Source organism: Lepisosteus oculatus, chromosome 5 (genome assembly GCF_040954835.1).
Source record: "Lepisosteus oculatus isolate fLepOcu1 chromosome 5, fLepOcu1.hap2, whole genome shotgun sequence".
In the NCBI taxonomy this organism is placed as follows: domain Eukaryota; kingdom Metazoa; phylum Chordata; class Actinopteri; order Semionotiformes; family Lepisosteidae; genus Lepisosteus; species Lepisosteus oculatus.
Window position 1 is genome coordinate 38342527 of NC_090700.1, and position 16464 is coordinate 38358990.

General features: G+C 43.5%; 1 protein-coding gene across 1 annotated transcript in view; it reads left to right on the top strand.

Moving 5' to 3' along the window:
• Positions 1-4072: 4072 nt before the first annotated feature.
• lrrn2 (leucine rich repeat neuronal 2) overlaps positions 4073-16464 on the top strand; it is a 53744-nt gene continuing 41352 nt past the window's right edge. Inside the window, exon 1 of the mRNA XM_015342790.2 lies at positions 4073-4643. The gene's annotated coding sequence lies outside the window, so the exon portion shown is untranslated. The remainder of the gene's footprint in view (positions 4644-16464) is intronic.

A 16464-nucleotide genomic window follows, 5' to 3' on the forward strand; every position in this document is an offset into this window, starting at 1 on the left:
GCAGCAGCTGAAGACAATTTCTTTCTATGGTTAAAGAGATCCTTATAGGTACCAAGAGAACAATCACATCTGCTCCAGTGCACAGCACTTCCACACTCTCTGGTAGATAACTTTCGTTGGAACAAAGCTGTTATGAGAATAGTCCTGAAGCCTAACAATTGAAATCCCATGAGGCAATAGTGTTGTATCAATAAGGCATTTATTATGAGCTACACAATTGAACACATGCATCGCTTTAAGCAGCTTTGTCCACTAGGTGGCACTATGTTCAACATCTCGGTAGGACATTGGTGAGAAGGCATGTCTCCACTGGTGAGGACTGCATTTCATACTGAAAGGGAACCAGGCACCGGTCAAAGGCAGGCTTGGATTGTCCTGAATCCTTAAAAAGTATGGTATGAGACCTTCTCTAGAGACCACACTAACTTCAAAGCAAGAAGCAGCAACACAAATTGCATGAATGCACAGAGTCAAGAATTCATCATTATAGCCCTTAAAATCTTGAACACATGAAGGCTAGGAGTGATACTGAACATTTTCCTGTTTCATCTCAAAATACTTCCATCCTTCCTTGACAAAGATCACTTCTGCAGCACACGTCTGTCTTTGGAGGGTACTTATAACTCAACACCTTTCAGGTGTGTGAGGAACAATTTAATCTCAGTTTCAATTCTGTAGCACAAAAATGAGAAGAAATGTCAGCAGGTTGGTAAGCCCGAGTCTTAACAGTAATGGCCAGTGAGAGATGAAAAGGATCTTTCCTTGCTGTAGTTACGACTTCAGATTCAGGACACAGAAAAGATACAGAAAATTGGGTATTGGAGCAAAATCCACTGAGAATTACCAGCCTTTCAGTACAACAACTATTCCTTCTGTACATTGTCTGCCAGGGCACTGCGAGTTCCAAATGACCAGACACTCCAACCTTATTCAACTGCAGCAGTATTAAAGAAAAACATCCTACCTAGTATTTTGTAAGTTTCTTTAGAAAAGGTCTGCATGAATTCTGCAAAGGAAATAAATTACAGTGTAAGTGAGGCTGCATATCCATTTTAAAACTGCAGGCTGCCACCTTCATTTACGGGTTTAAACTTAAATAGGTTTCCCTGTGTGCCGAAATACCACATTGATTCACATATCTGTCTTCCAATATATCACTGAGGCACAGGAGCAGAGGCAGATGTCAGCCTGGATTTGTTTACAGTCTCCACATGGTCTCCGGTAGCTCTCTCAGCTGCAGAACCAGTAAAACACAGAGGGAGTATTTTCTACTTACCTGTTTCATCATCCCATAGGACAGAAAAGAGTCCAGCACCCTCCTTTACTATTTTATAGGAGCAGGATTACTTAATTTACCACCTCTTAACAGGTTTTGTTTGTCAACATTGCAAAACGAGACTGTTTCTTGCTCGGCATTAATGATCGAAAGGCAGCAAAGGCTTCTGAAGTGGTCGGGTGGGGGTTTGGGAGAGGGGCCTAGATGGATCTTGTCAATCAGGAATTCCATTAGCAGAACGGGCCTGCTGACAGATAAACAAATGACGATACGGAAAGACTAAATGCTCTGTGAGGACTGTGTGCTTAAAACGATTTAAGGCAATTGGCGAGAGAATTGTGTGGGCCATGTTAGACAAGCACACAATGCAAATGTGTTGTTTATCCACAGCTCTCTTTCAGCTTGTAGAAATCTGTGCTCTTTACAGGGATTGAGTTCTTTTTTGATGTATCCTAGTTAAAAATGAATAATTAAATAATTTGCTGCGGACTTTGATTTTAAGCCATTTTTACATCATCATATGTTTGTACAAAAGGACACCTGACATATCTGCAGAATTCTCCATCCTCGGGGGAGGGTTGGGGGGGTTAATTATTCTTTTCAAATGCAGACAGTTTATTGGTATTCAGAGGAGATGTGGGTGCTTGCAGTCTCCCAGCATTCCCCTGTGTGCGCTACCTCGTGTCACTTGGCGCCCCCCCATTCCGTTTTGATCCGCTTGACGCCTCTTGACCCCTGCCAGGGGATGACATTCTGGGTGAGCGGCAGACAGCGCCGGCGAGCTCTGAGCGAGTCGGCCCGTCTGTCGGCCCCGTCTGCCCCTCTCCTGCGTTCCGCATCGCCGCCCTGGGATGACAAACCGCCAGGCGACCCTGGGTCAGTGGACATTCATCCACATCATCGCGGCACCCGAGGTGCTTCCCAAAGCGGGGGGCGAGCTCCCACACAGGAGCGCGGAGTCAGAGAGAAGCACTGGCTCTGTGTTTGAAGCACAGGCGCACAGGCGCACAGCTGCTTCGGCCAAGGAGAAGCAAAGAGGGAGGCGTAATCTGTGTGGATGTGGGGCCCAACCACAGGGAGGAAACCGAGCGAGCTTGCATGCACACAATGTTGTGGGCATCACTGAAGAATCAGAATGGATATTGGAGGAAGGAGCTGATAGGAGATCTGGGAAAATATATGGGGAATGATTGGCATTGCTCTAAGCTGTGTGTGCAAATATTAAAAGATTTCTCAGCAAAGACTAGGAATTCTCTGTGCTTCATTTATAATAATTCAAAAAGGATGCACTGTGCTATAAAACCTTATGTCACCTAAATCTCTCTCACACACCACCAACAAATTCACAAAAGCCACAGGTCATCTTGAGACCTGCTCTTTTTAAAAATCCGATCTGTGTTTCTGCAATATGTGATGCAAATCTACAAACGAGCAGCCCGATTGATATGATTCTAATCCTCTTTCATTGCGCAGCACATCAGGAACTGGTAGTGAGCTGCATCACTGCAACTGGTGCTTGGCAGGATATAGGGACCTTAAAGCAAGCAGATTCATTCCTGGGGACACAGCTTGGTGTCGGCCTGATCGGCTTCACTCCACTTTGATCATGCATGTCAGTAGATGCGGGCGACAGGCTTGCTTCCTCTGAAGGTCAGTGGAACAGCCTCTGATAAGGGTTTAACTGCCAAGGAGGGAAAAACGCTCCTGCACCCCTCTGAATGTCAGAAAGACCCTCACCCTTTCCCTGACTCCTCTTACTTTTGTATTGACAGAAACGAAGCCCTTCAGTCCTTCAACAACAAACTGACCCAGGGTCTGCAACATAGAACACTCTGAAAATCAGCTTAATTGTACAGCACATACATATGCAAACACTATTTTTTATGTGTCCCTGTATACTCACTCACACTGGGTCTAAAGAAAATATGGGAGCAGAGTATGAGTTTATACTCCTAAAAGTTAGGTGGCAGGTTAAAGACACCCCCTTGAAAGACAGTTCAAGGTCTAAACCATCAAGCAGCACAGCCTGTTTAGGGTTGACAAAGGTTCTTTCATAATGTGTTATTGAAATAACACCCACTTTAAAAAAAAAGGCCACCAGTCCCACTGCAATATCTGTGCCAGTTTTGTAAGATGGGACACTCTTCCATGACCAGAAGCTTGGGCAATAAGGGATCTTTTTAAAAGAAAAAGTCTGATTCTGTGCCATGCTATATTCTACATGCCATTAAAGGATTACTAAGGGGTGACAAATGCAGAGCTACCTTGAAGGAAGCTAACTAAGTCACAGACACATGAGTCAAGTCTTTGTCCGGGTAGCATTTGCAGGTGAAATTTCATAACAACTATTAGTTTATTAATAAATCATTATGAGCTTCATAATTGAAAGCATTCACCGATTTGAACAGCTGTAGCCACTAGGCGGCACTGCCCCCGCGAGTCGGGAGCTCCAGTCATTCGCTGGCAGCGCAGTCACAGGTGGGTATGAATTTATTGAGATTCTAGAAACCTGAGGTGTGAGGAGCCACATTAATTTATAATACAGGAAAGCGAGAAGCAGCAGTACATCTGCATACAGCTGTAGCTGTAAAAAGGACAAATGCTTCTAATCTCTGCGCTCGAACGCACCCCACACACGCGCACTTGCTCTGCTGTTGTGTCCAACCTGCGAAAAGTGTACAGCATATATCCTGTAAACCTGTTAAAACATTTATGACACGACTTGTCAAGAGCCGAGGGGAGTGGGGGAGCCCACCTCATTTCTGTCTGCCGGCTGCTCCCCACTGTGCCGCTGGGGAAAACGAACAAGCAGCAATTACAAGCGAGGCTGCAGCGAGGAGTGACAGGGGAAGGCAGACTGCACGGAGGGGAATGAGACAGAATGAATGGGAGAGGGTGAGAGAGAGAGCAGGAGATGCAGTAAGAGGGACGAGAGAGAGAAAAAAAATACAAGGAGAGAGAGAGCAGGGGAGACGAAGAAAGTGGAGGGTGGCGAGAGGGAGGAGACAAGCCTGAGAGGAAAGGGAAAAAAATCTCAGCTGAATTCTTCTCCAGTTTACCTCTCTCTGCTCAGCCGCGCCAGCCTCTGACAGCAGCGCGCAGAGGAGGAGAAACAGAGACGCGAGAGAGGGAGCCGGAGACACACAGCTCTGTCCTCCTCAACTCGCCCACACACCGTCAGAAAATAAAGGGATGTTTTGTGTATTGGGTGGGGGGGAGAGATTTCGGTAAAAGCCCGGGAGATGCACTGATGCCCTGATGTGGGGAGAAGAGAAACCGATTAAATAGAAAAACCAAAAAGAAGACATAAGGCAAACGGGAGGACAGGAGGATCCGAGGATGCTGTAGTATTCTGCCTCTTCTCACGGTAGGGAAGTTTATTTTGTTTCAATATTTTCAGTGCTAAAGGATTGGTTTGCGTTATGGGCAAAAACCGAAAACCAGACAGAAAACTGTAACTCCTTGCGTGTATTTGAATCCCAGGCAAATAAACACGCAGGCAGAAAAGGAACGTACAGTGAATCCTCTTTGCTCTAGGGGGCTGTTGCCCGTGGTTTGCCACTGTTGCCAGTTTTTGCCTGCATGACAAACATCCACGTCTGATTCTGCAGTTTCGGATTGATGCATTGAAAGGGAGGAAAAGGGGGTTCGTTTTCGCAGTTGGGCTGGCAGACTCCCGTTTCTTTTCAGCGCTTCGTTATTGCACTTGTTATGTTAGTGGGGAAGGGAAACAGTGTCACAGGTAGCTTGGCCGCCTTAAAGCGTTTTCATGTAAAATCGTTCACTTCAAAACGAAAAATGAAAATGCATCACTCAAAAAGGACATTTCCAAATGCCCGAATCCATTCCTAGTGCGTAAATAATGGAGGCTTTATGGCCCCCAGCAGAATTTTTAGGAGCGACAGAGTTCCGTTTTCTCGTGTCTGCTTTTTTACCGAGCAGAGCTGTAAGTAACGAAGGAACGATTCCACCGTCGCTATCATCGGCTCAGGCTCGCCTGCCTACGTCGTTTCAACATTTCCCCTGGTATCGCCGGAGTCTGCCTCGGTATATTGAAGGCTCCTGAATGCTCATCCGCTATACAACATCGCGCAGGCTTCAGTCTGCATAGTGTGCTCTTTGTGAGGGGGGGTTAGAAATGCGTGTGGGTGTCTACGGTAAAGGATTTGTTCCAAGAACATGTATGTGCGTGGTTGTGCAATACATGTAGGCGGTGCTGTATGCTGTTATTGCCGAACATGTGTGCGCGCGGACGTGCTCAGCGGGAGAGTTTATCGCTTTGCGCGAGTGTGTGTGTTTTTCGCGGGGTGGGCGACTCGTGTCCGTGAAAGAAGGAACAGGTGTATCGTTGTAAATCGTCCTGTAACACGCGCTACAGCGCACGACAGAGCGTGTATAGGTATGGCCATTACAGAAAGAGGCACAGCAGGATTATACACACACACACTCTCAGCAAGACTGTTTACAGCGAACAACAAGGTCTCATTTTTTTTCACGTAGCCCACGCGTATGATTCCACTGTGCCCGGAGAACATCCAGCCACAGTTAACGGGTCTTAAACGTCACAGAATAATACAGAAGCGAAAAACGTATGATACAGTATACAGCATTAAAATTTAAAAAGGAGGTAGGTGTTGATTCTACCCACATGAAAAGTTTTTTTAAAAGCATCCTCGCTAAAAAAAAGTAGGTAGGAATATAGCTCTGACAACATTCCACCGACACCCCGCAATCAAAGCCAAAATAGCCAACATAGGAAACGGGGACTTTGCCAATTTGAATTTGCAGAGAGTAAAAGAGAACGGTGGAATTTCGAATGCAAAGAAATTCATAAAAATAAATCAATGCAAATAAACAATAGTGAGAATAAGATTGGGACTCTTAGTTTACGTTTACACTTTGGGTCAGCAAACAGGCCTAAGACGGCGCGAAATTTGTTTTTACAAGACGATGATGTTCTGTTGTATCCGAGAAGACTAATTTATGTTGCCATCCGAATACTGGGTTCGTCTGGGTTGAGATTTATCTTCCACCCTTATGCAAACTACAGAAATGAGTGCTAAACTGAGACAAACCACGACGTCGCTCCTAATCCATATTAAATTCCATCTAAAACACGCAAATAATAGTAGTAACAATTGTTAGAGGAAGAGGAAGAATTGGTGGTATGTGCAAGTCCATCTTTTCAGTTCTGATGTTCTTCTTTCACCTTAATTTTGTACGAGACACAGGGAAGATAATAAAGTCTTTTTATTAATTAACATAATAATCCCCCCCCCCCCCCGAAAAAAAATTGCCATTTAACCTCGTAACCTCGCGAGGTGTTCACATCAAAGCTAAAAAGTCCCTAAAAGAAAGTGCTCGTATTTTCTTATTTGCAATCCCAGCGGCTCTTGTTGTTATGCTATTGCTTTGATTGGATTTGCAATTAGATTTCTTAATTTCTGGCATTCGTACAATGTCTTTAAATCAGCAGTCTGACAGAGTTCTGCTGTATTACTGTCAATTCCAGTTGCTCTCCTCTTTTGGGGTGCGTGATGAGATGGAACAATAGCTGGCGTTTCATGATTTTATCCTGGAGCGCAACGACGATTCCGATCTCCTGCTCAGCGTGTAGGCTGTTAATTGGACAGATACACCTCCTCAGATGAGTGTACTGGTACAACAGGGCATCAAACACATGATGGGCACCCCCCCTTCCCTAAGCCAGCAGCCTTTCTTCTGCAACTTGTAGGGTTTAGACACTGTAAGCAGTTATTTAGCAGACGTGCAGAGGTTTGAGAAAGTACAACATCAAAGACGCCCGCTGCCGAGTCGCTCGAAGTAGCACTTCAGTGCTATACTTCAGCTGAAGACGGGGCACAAGCGGTTCACTCACCCCCTCAGGGGGGGTACACTGACGGGTCAGTGACGGAGCAAAGGTTTGAACCAGGAACCGCTGCGTGGCGAAGCCCTCTTTTCTTTAACCGCCCAACAAACGACCTTAACATTACTCCCTTGCTACGACTTGGTTTTCAAAACCCGTTTGAGGTTTTTTTTTTTTCAAAATAAAGAAAAGATACTTTAAAAATAATGACACTGTAGAGCAAACTATGGGCTTCGCATAACATTTCTAGCAAAGCAAAGTTCATCGTAAAGGTACAGTATGGGTCCATGCATTGCACAGGGCTTTGTATTTGAGGCGTGAAGGGCAACAAATTGCCATACTGTCAGGGTCTTACTTTGAGTGTCGCAAATCATTACTGTGTTCTCAACCGGTCACACACAGAAATGTGAACACCATCAACTTGGGTTATTGCAAGATCCATACTGCACCTTTGCAATCCCAGATATTACCTGTTTATACAACAATGGATTTGAACCTGAATAATACCCATTGTTGTAGAAATACAGTGGCATGATAACCTGACAGTGTCATCGTCTCACAGCGCTTACACACTTCTTTCTGGTTTCATTTCATTCGCAAATTACTGAATTGGGGTGTTGGCCCATCTTCCAAACTTGCTGGAGAGGTAAGCTGGGGTTTCAAAATGGACCCTGTGTGTTTGTGTATGCAGGAGTAAGTGGGTTTTCTGATACTGGATGGGTAGCTGGATCGTTCTCAAATGGGTTTCTGGTATGGCCCTGAATCTAGTAGCATCAGGGCAGAAGTTAAAGACTTCACATATGACAGCGTTAACGCCTTGCAATGTGTGAAACATACAAATCAGCCCCTGAGGGTTCTCAGCGACTGCAGCATGCTAACAAAATCACCAAAAGCCAAGACATTCTCCTTTGCCAGGCTTGAATGTTAACAATCAACCCCTTGGTATGTCAGTGCCTCCAAACCGATACCTAGTAGTAAAATCTCCTGAGTCATAACGTCCGTGATTTACTCCCACTCCATCTTGCTTCATTACAAAGTTTGGAAACTGCCTGATATTACCTAATAGCAGTTGTTTTTTCCCTACTGTTTGAGTTGCTTTGGTAGAACGCCTCAAGGATGTACGATGCTCCAGCTTCTATATAAACATCTGTTTCATCATTACCATTGTGTTACACTTACTAACAAGCCTTGGACATGACAGAGCAGATGCTTCCAAGCGTTTAAACACTGTACAGACAGCCTGGTACCACCCCCCCAACCACCACCACCAATTAAGATATTCATTAGAGACAGATGTTTAGCTTATTTGTTTCCCTAAATTATAGCATTTTTGCGTCTTCTGAAATCTTGAACGAAATAGGACCCTAAAAGAACTTTGCAAGCAAAAGCAGAAAAGTACTGTAATTGATCACACAGTGATGGGCAGTGATCGTGGAGCTAAAGAGAAACCAGATGCTGACACTCCAGTACAGTGTCAGTATTGGCTTCTGGGCTGTGAACCCACAAACCGCAAGAGTTCCCCCTGCCCAGCTGTGCAGTTGCTCCTGAACTGAGCTTTGAACTCCACCATCAATTAGTTGTGGGATGTGTGAAGGCAAGTTGACCAAACCTTGCCACTAATCTCTTTGGCAGCTCTGTGATCTTAACACATATCCACCGCAGGCTAAACGGAGACCAGTAAACTGACATTCACAGGTTTTCTGACCTAGATGGAAGCCCCAGAGACCTGCACAAGGACAAGGCTGGAGTAATTCGAGCTGTCACCTTCCTCACAAGTTTCAAAGCACTTTCCTTTTTTTAATCACCAAGAGGTGAAAGCCCCCCCCCCCCCCGCCTCTGTCTCTGTGTGGTTATTGCTCTGCTGAACCAGAAATGGCAACCCAGAGGAAAAACAGCCCCCATAGCCGTACGAACACAAACATTAACTTTGTATTAATAACACCAAAATAGAGAGATAAAAACAGGGGCAGCCAAAATCAAAACCTCAAACTGCAGGCCGTAGTAACAACACAGAGATTCTATCAAAAAAAGAGCCAGTTAAGGGCATTGCAAAGCAATATTAAGATTGGCAAATGCGCACTTCTTGTCTTTACAAATTAAGAAAGGTTTAGCAGATAAGGCTAGGGACTCGCCGTGCCAGTTATTTCTGTGAGCTGTCTTTAATTACCTCTGCCCAGAAGAGGTCTTCCCCGTGTGTCTGCAGCCTTGACTTATCTGGATCGGGCAGCCTGCTAAAAGCCCCAGGCTGAGTTGTATCTGGGACGCCTAAGAAGCACAGCTCTTGGAGAGACAAAAATGTCTTTTTTTCCGAGGGGCTCAGATCCAAGAGGTTCCAGGGCGGCGACCACAAAGGCAGAGACAAGCCAGAAGATGCAAGACAGGGAAACTGTGTCAGGTCTTTAAGGGGAAATGAATGTCATCACAACTGAGTGCATCGTCTGTGACTCCAAACACTCAGTCATGACATATCCAATAAGAAACACTGTACTTGGAGAATCCCCTCAAAACAAGTCAGCTGAAGCAGCGGTCCAGTAATGCATTTTGATGTTCATCTTCTTCAAAGTACTGTTGCCAACTGGTCCCCAGATCAGCTGGACACCATGAGACATTAAATCCTTTCATTTCTTTTCCTGTTACAACCAGCTACTCTCAATGAGGCGATGTGAACTAGAGAAGTGCATTAATTACCAGAAGGCAAAAGGCAGCCCATAATATACTGTAGGAACAATGACTGCAGAATAGAAGTAATTGTTTAAAAGGCATGGATCAAATGCAAAATATCAAAGGTAACTTTCATTTTCATCCCATGTTACATTATGGTATTTTATAGCTGTCTAGCTATAATTAAGCTGCATTTAAATAATAATAACAATAATAATAATAATAAACTTTATTTTCTATAGCACCTGAGGTGCTATTGTGCTTCATTTTAGAGGTAATGTAAAACTGCTGTCCCGTCTGTCTGGTGTACAATTGATCTGGAGCCTGTAGAAAGCCCTACATCAAAAAACACTTGGGCAGGTTTGGCTTGTTCCGGTAGAGTTTAAATTAAAACCTAGAGCCTGGTTTTACAGTGTAGTAATTGCTAGTATACGCCTGGCATACTGTGCTTACTATCAGACTTCTTTATTAACATAAAATTGTGTGGTTAGACTTAAAATTACAGAATCAAACACTTCCATTACTCAAGGTTTAAATAAGAAAAATTGTAATCCTATGAAATATGTTAGAATACTTCACACATACAAGGATTCAGGATAATAAATATAAATCTTCAATGTGAGATTGCCTTAATTCATTTATTAGTAACATTCCCATTAAGTGTTTCAATTGTAATGTCCTTTAGAATGCAGTTATTTCTTAGCCTGCAGCCATTCTGAATTATGTGTATTGAAGCTTTTGGAGAGCTGGCCTTCTGTACAGCGAGCAATATCGTCCCTGAGTTTAGCAGCCCTCTGCATGACCTCCTTTTTATAGCTCATTGGGAATTCTATCTATAAAGTGAATGCAAAAGAAGTATCCATATTTTCTCACTAAAGAGGCTTGGCTGACATTTCAGAACTTTGCAAGCAGATGCAAAAGAAGGGAGAAAGGGCTTCTGAGCCGCGGTGGCATTTTCCAATTACAAGTTACGAGGGGAAGCTCCTCGCCTTGTGCAATGCAATTACTAAAGGGTATCATCTGCACTTTCTGTGTTTCTAACTAAAAGAAGGCAAGGAACATGTCTGCATTGTTGGATGTAATTTTGGCAACATTAACAGTGCATCCCTTCTGCCAAAAATGTATATCCCCAAAAAAGCTGGAAACGATAGCCAGGGATCTGCTGCGGAACTGATGGACCTTGTCGGAGCTTCAGGAACATCTGTCCAAGACAGACGGGACACTTCCTGCAAGCTCCCCGCTGATGAGAGCTAGGTTTCGTTCCTTGTGCATTTATGGACCAAAAACAGGAAGAAACCTTCTATTCCACGTGGCTTTTTTCAGCCACCTTTCAGATTCAGCGCGGCCAATTAAAGTAAACGAACAGCTTTCATTCTGCACAGGTCTGTCCTGGGAGAACTCGGCCTAAAGTATTTGCTCTTCAGCCTCAGAATAAAGACATAATAAAGACATCAATCCCTGTTTTACTTAGAGCTCACATAACAGCACAGAACACCCTGGGTAGCGAATTGATGATAATGTTAAATGCCCTAATTAAGAAAACAAGTATCAGCATTTAATACCAATGTTTCTTGTTATGTAACCAGATTCTGGGCTATAATCCTCCCATAAATACTGTCTTTTTCTGGGGTTTTTGAGCTTCCCTTAAAATAGGCCTTAACACTGGTTATCCTATTATTACAGCAGGTACGGCAGCCAGGTGGACCTGAGGTTAGGGCTCTAGAGTCGCAGTTGTGGGCTCAAATCCCAGGTGGGACACTACTATTGTATTCTTGAGAAAGATACATCACTCATATTGCTGCAATAAAATACCCTTTTCTTTAAATAGCTGTGTAAATGGGTTCCAGTGTTTGTCATTTTGGATAAAGGGGTCAGCCAAATTAATTATTACCACTCATGCCTACTCTTCCAAAGTACTGTATATTCATGTGATAAACTAAGTGAGGCCAACAAAATCAGTTTGCACACAATTCAGATTCCAACCCAAGGCCAGCTATTGTTAATCCAATGTGGTGTGCCACCAGCACATCCAATTCCCGGTGGAAAACAAGGATGGGAAGTCACTTGTGCACTAAACTCGAGAGGTATTAGATGGGGGGTAGGGTTGACAGAACTGTCAATGGTTACCAAAATGTTGCCTAATTTTCTGCTCCATTTCCCTTGTAACCCCGGTGCCGTCTCCTTCAATCACGACGCTCTCATGTTTTTAACAAGGTAGATCGATCCAGTATGAAATGACTACCTCCCCGTCGATGGCTTTGGGAGCCTGTTCTTCGCCCCAAGGGGAGCTGTTTTGTTAGTCGTCTTTGTGTTGATTGACATCGACACACACGCGTGCCTCTGGGAGCTGTGGCCCCATGTTCCCACAGCGCCAGAGCAAAAGGGGAAGTCAGATCTTAATGGGTGAAAGAAACCCCTCAGCACCCAGGGGATCATAGTCACAGTTTCAGTCCTTGTCTGATGTTATGGCATCGGGATCGGAAGGCACCCGGTTTTATCCTGTTATGTGTAGTACTACTGTAGGATTCAATCAAGGATACATGCTTTAGTATGGAGTTAACAGCTGGGAGACGGCACAGGATACAGGCAAGTGAAATGAGCAAGGAAGCACAAGGCACACATGGAAAACAACATTAATAGTGAACGGATCTAATAATTCAATTTAAAAAATCAATCAACAAGTGAACAAAGGAAACTTATTGAAAAGAGAATGTGGCATTTAATATGGAACTCCCAGGACCCTAACACAAGGGGGTGCGATGTGAATTAATCCCTTTTCTTGTGGGGTTTTGGTCACTGTAGCCATATTTTTAAAAACTGCACAAGAGCTGTCATGTGGGCAGAAGCTACACAAGATATACATTTAGTGTTATAAACAATATTTTAAACACTTGGCAACTTTGCTGGTATGCACACAAAGAAGGAAAGAAAGACAAGAGGGTCAAAGACGTTTTCCCTTGCTTTGGAATCTGTGATATTGATTAGTTTTCCAAACATTTCCAAATCTCATCTTTCTCACCTGCAGTTTGGGTGCAGTCTGGGGGCCACTGGATCTGAACATCCTAATTCACTGCAAGTGTACAGCACAGGCGGCTCCCGCTATGTAACTGTAGTAAACTTCCAGTAAAATAGGTTTTTAGCCTACGGATAAAATGCCAGGTCTTTGGTGTGTCAGCTTTTGTTTATTACATAAATGCCTCGAATTCTGCATACTTCTGAAATCCAAAGAAAAACTCTTTTTCAAAAGTTAAAAACAGTGGTGCGGAATGATCTCCCAACCTGGAAATCAAAAAGATACAGCGGTAGATGACCTGTGATGCTGACTTTGCCTTAAAATCAAGGAATATTTCCTAAGAGCAGTTCATAATTGCACTGAAATATAGTTCAAATGGAAAGCACAAAATTCTGACTGCGATGCAAAACAACCTGTCAAGGTACAACAAAACAATTAAACTAGCATATGGCAGGACACTTTTATTCTCTCAATATTGTGTGTCTAATACGAGGTACTGCTGAAAGGCAATTCACACATATGGTATCCAGCCTGCATTAGTGATTCTGCAATAGCTGCACTTGGGTATGTAGCTAGTGTACTACGGTTAGCTTGGCTTTGTCTTTTCTACTGAAGCTGCATTCATTCCAATTGTACATGTAAAGTCTCCTTGCAAACCACAGCTTTTGCCTTTGATTACCCTGGAAGCTACTAAATGGGTTACGTTCCCTGGTCTTGTTTTGACAGAACACGACACAGTAGCAAGTTCCTTAAACGGAAGGAAGAGAGCTTAAACGTCTCAATGCTCCAGGTGGGGAGACGAGGCAGAGGCTCCACATTGAAAACGCGAAAAGGACGGTGGTCCATCTTCTAAGGCAGGCAACACTGTACCCCGATGGAGCCTCCCCCTCCCCATCCCAACAAGTTCAAAGTCTGGTCAATTCCTTGGACCGCTCAAGCATGACCCTTATACTTCCTTACACTTCACAGAAGAAAGAAAACGTGTGGCTGAGCATATTCGCACGGCTGTCAGCATGCAAAGGCAGAGACGTAATGTAATTATGCATCAGAGCTAATGCAGTTTAAATCTCTAAAGTCTCAATGATAGCAGAAAATTGGATGGCTAGTCTTGCAGAGCTTTAGTTTCTCTGTAATTTCAATCAAGCCCTTTTGATATAGAGAAAAAATAAATAACCTGAGAAACTTCTGTAATTGCTCGGGGAACATTTCATCTCATATAGTAAAAGAAGGACAATCCTTGTCAGGGCATCTTGGGCTGTGTACACAGCTACTGAAGCGAACACCTCTTATCAGCAGACCACCAAACCGATCCATACTAATGAGGGAGTTCATTACAATAGGCTTTAATTGTTTAATTATTTTGCCGATCATTACTCAATGCTGTTAAATGATGAAGGATCAGGGTGTAAGGGATGGTTGTGGTTCAGAAATGCTGTGTGGTGATGAGACATCTAGCAGATTGTGCACAACCTCTGCAATATGATTTTCGGATTCTCAAATTTAACACACTCAGTATGCCTAAAATAAAATGAGAAATTAAAATAATAAACATCACATGCTAAGAAGTAGAATGTACTTTTATTGCATATGTATATTAATTTTAATTTGTAGTTGTTCAGGTGGGCAGCTGCATGAGCATGCGTAGGCTGCAAAGGAACCAGTAATAGGTTTATTCCACGCTGGAAAGAGAAGAAAGAAAACACAATGTTTCGGCCGTGGAGCCTTCTTCACGTGTCAGCCTTTTGCAATTATAATTGTAATTTGCGGTACACTTCCAAATTCTTAAGAAGTACAGCCACGAACCCCGTAACCACCAGCCTTCAAGGCTGTAATAAAAAAAACAGCTACATTTTAAAGAAAGGGGGAAATATTAAAAGGGAGCAAGTTATTTCAGGACTTTCTCCAGACAGGGAGGCTAAAGAGCTCAACAACCTGCTGGGACACGGGACCGAGAAGGGGGCTCTGGGATAGCGAAACTCCTGACAACCAAACGGATGAGATGAGTTGAACGGGCTCAGCTCTTTTATAGCCTTTCTCTAGTGTTCTCGGAGCCCCATCGGATTCAAAAACTGCACAAAGCGAGGCCCACGCGAGCGCGAACAATAAAACTCCAGTCAAACCCCGGCCTTGCGAACCCTAACCGGATGCCCACCGTGGCTGGCAGGCTGGCAGGGGGTGGGCCGAGCTCCACGCTTGCTTTCTTGATTAACTGCCTTTACAGCCTGGCAGCATGCACCCAGCTGAGCCTGGTGAGAAGTTAATTGTTTCCCCAAAGGGGTGATGCTTTTAATTAGCATCAGAAATTACGTCTCCCGTCTTGCTGGGTTTCGATATTGCCTTCGGGGGTAAGAGGAGACACCCTCTTAGCTTTGCAGGCCGCAGAAAAAAGTATTTCCCTGGGGCGTCATTGTGGAGCCCTTCAGTGGTGATCAAGTTCTCCTGAATGTGGCAAGAGACAGTGTTGTTGTGTTTTATTGCACAAACACAAATGCAGAAATTCAATACAGCTGAGCTTATTTTAATTACACTTTCTTTATTAAATATTTAGGCTTCATGAGGGAGACACAAGATGTGCGTTGAGACGCGATGGTCTTATTCCATTAGGGCTGAATGATGTTTGCAGACGCAATGCACTCCTGCAATCTTTAGAATAAGGAAACGTTGCGAAATGCATTGAGGTGGCTGTACATCACCGGGAAGCTTTTAATTAAAATCAGGTTTATTCTTCAGTGAGCGTTGGAGGAATGTGGAAATGAAATAATTGAGTTGCAGCACAGATGTAATAAGTCCGGCTGTGACACAGCAATGCAGATGGTTAACTTGAAAATCCAAACGCACGCCTGAGTCGACATGAAAAATGTAAGCTTCACACCTTTTCTTTTTATTTAATTTAGTGTGGGGCTGCCTTTTAGCAATGATGTTCTCTGATTCTGCCATTAAAGGAAGTGTTTCAACAGCCAATTAAATTAAATTCTCACACATGCTTTTACTAATATATTAATTCATTTTGTAAAATAAAATGTTCAGTTGTGAGTGAATACATGAAACAATTATAGTGATAGGTATTTTATCATACTAATCCAAGCGCTGAAACATTGGCAGGTTTAAATTACTGGCTTCTTTCAATTGCTGTTGTCCACAAGTATCCCAAAATGTGCCGACTCTTTCTTTAAGAAATGCCAATTTCTTAAATTCCACTCCTTGTGTAAGAAGTGTAGACACTAGTCTTACTGGAAGAAATCTGGGGAGGTGATACCCTGCTGAGTTCTCACACAAACAGCTCTCAACACTCATTTGCCAAACACCTCGAGACAATTAACAGGGAAGCACAATCAGTGCAAAACAAAGGCACATGTCGTAATGAGAAATCTGAACCGCTCACTTATGGTACATAAAGTAGCTTAGGCCCATGAAATTGCTGAAATTCAATTATGCAAAGTGCACAGAGAGATTTTAAACAACTGTCCTCATCAAAAGGTGGACTCCTGTCAGAGGTCATCTCTGTCATTTAGCAAGGACACCAGGATTTTGAAAGAAATCAGTATTCGCAGTCAAGGTTGTGGCTTAAATTTGTATGGGTCAGATGTGAAATTCACTGGATATTTTTTTGTATCAGGCAGGCAGAAGGACATTCTGCTAGAACAGTAT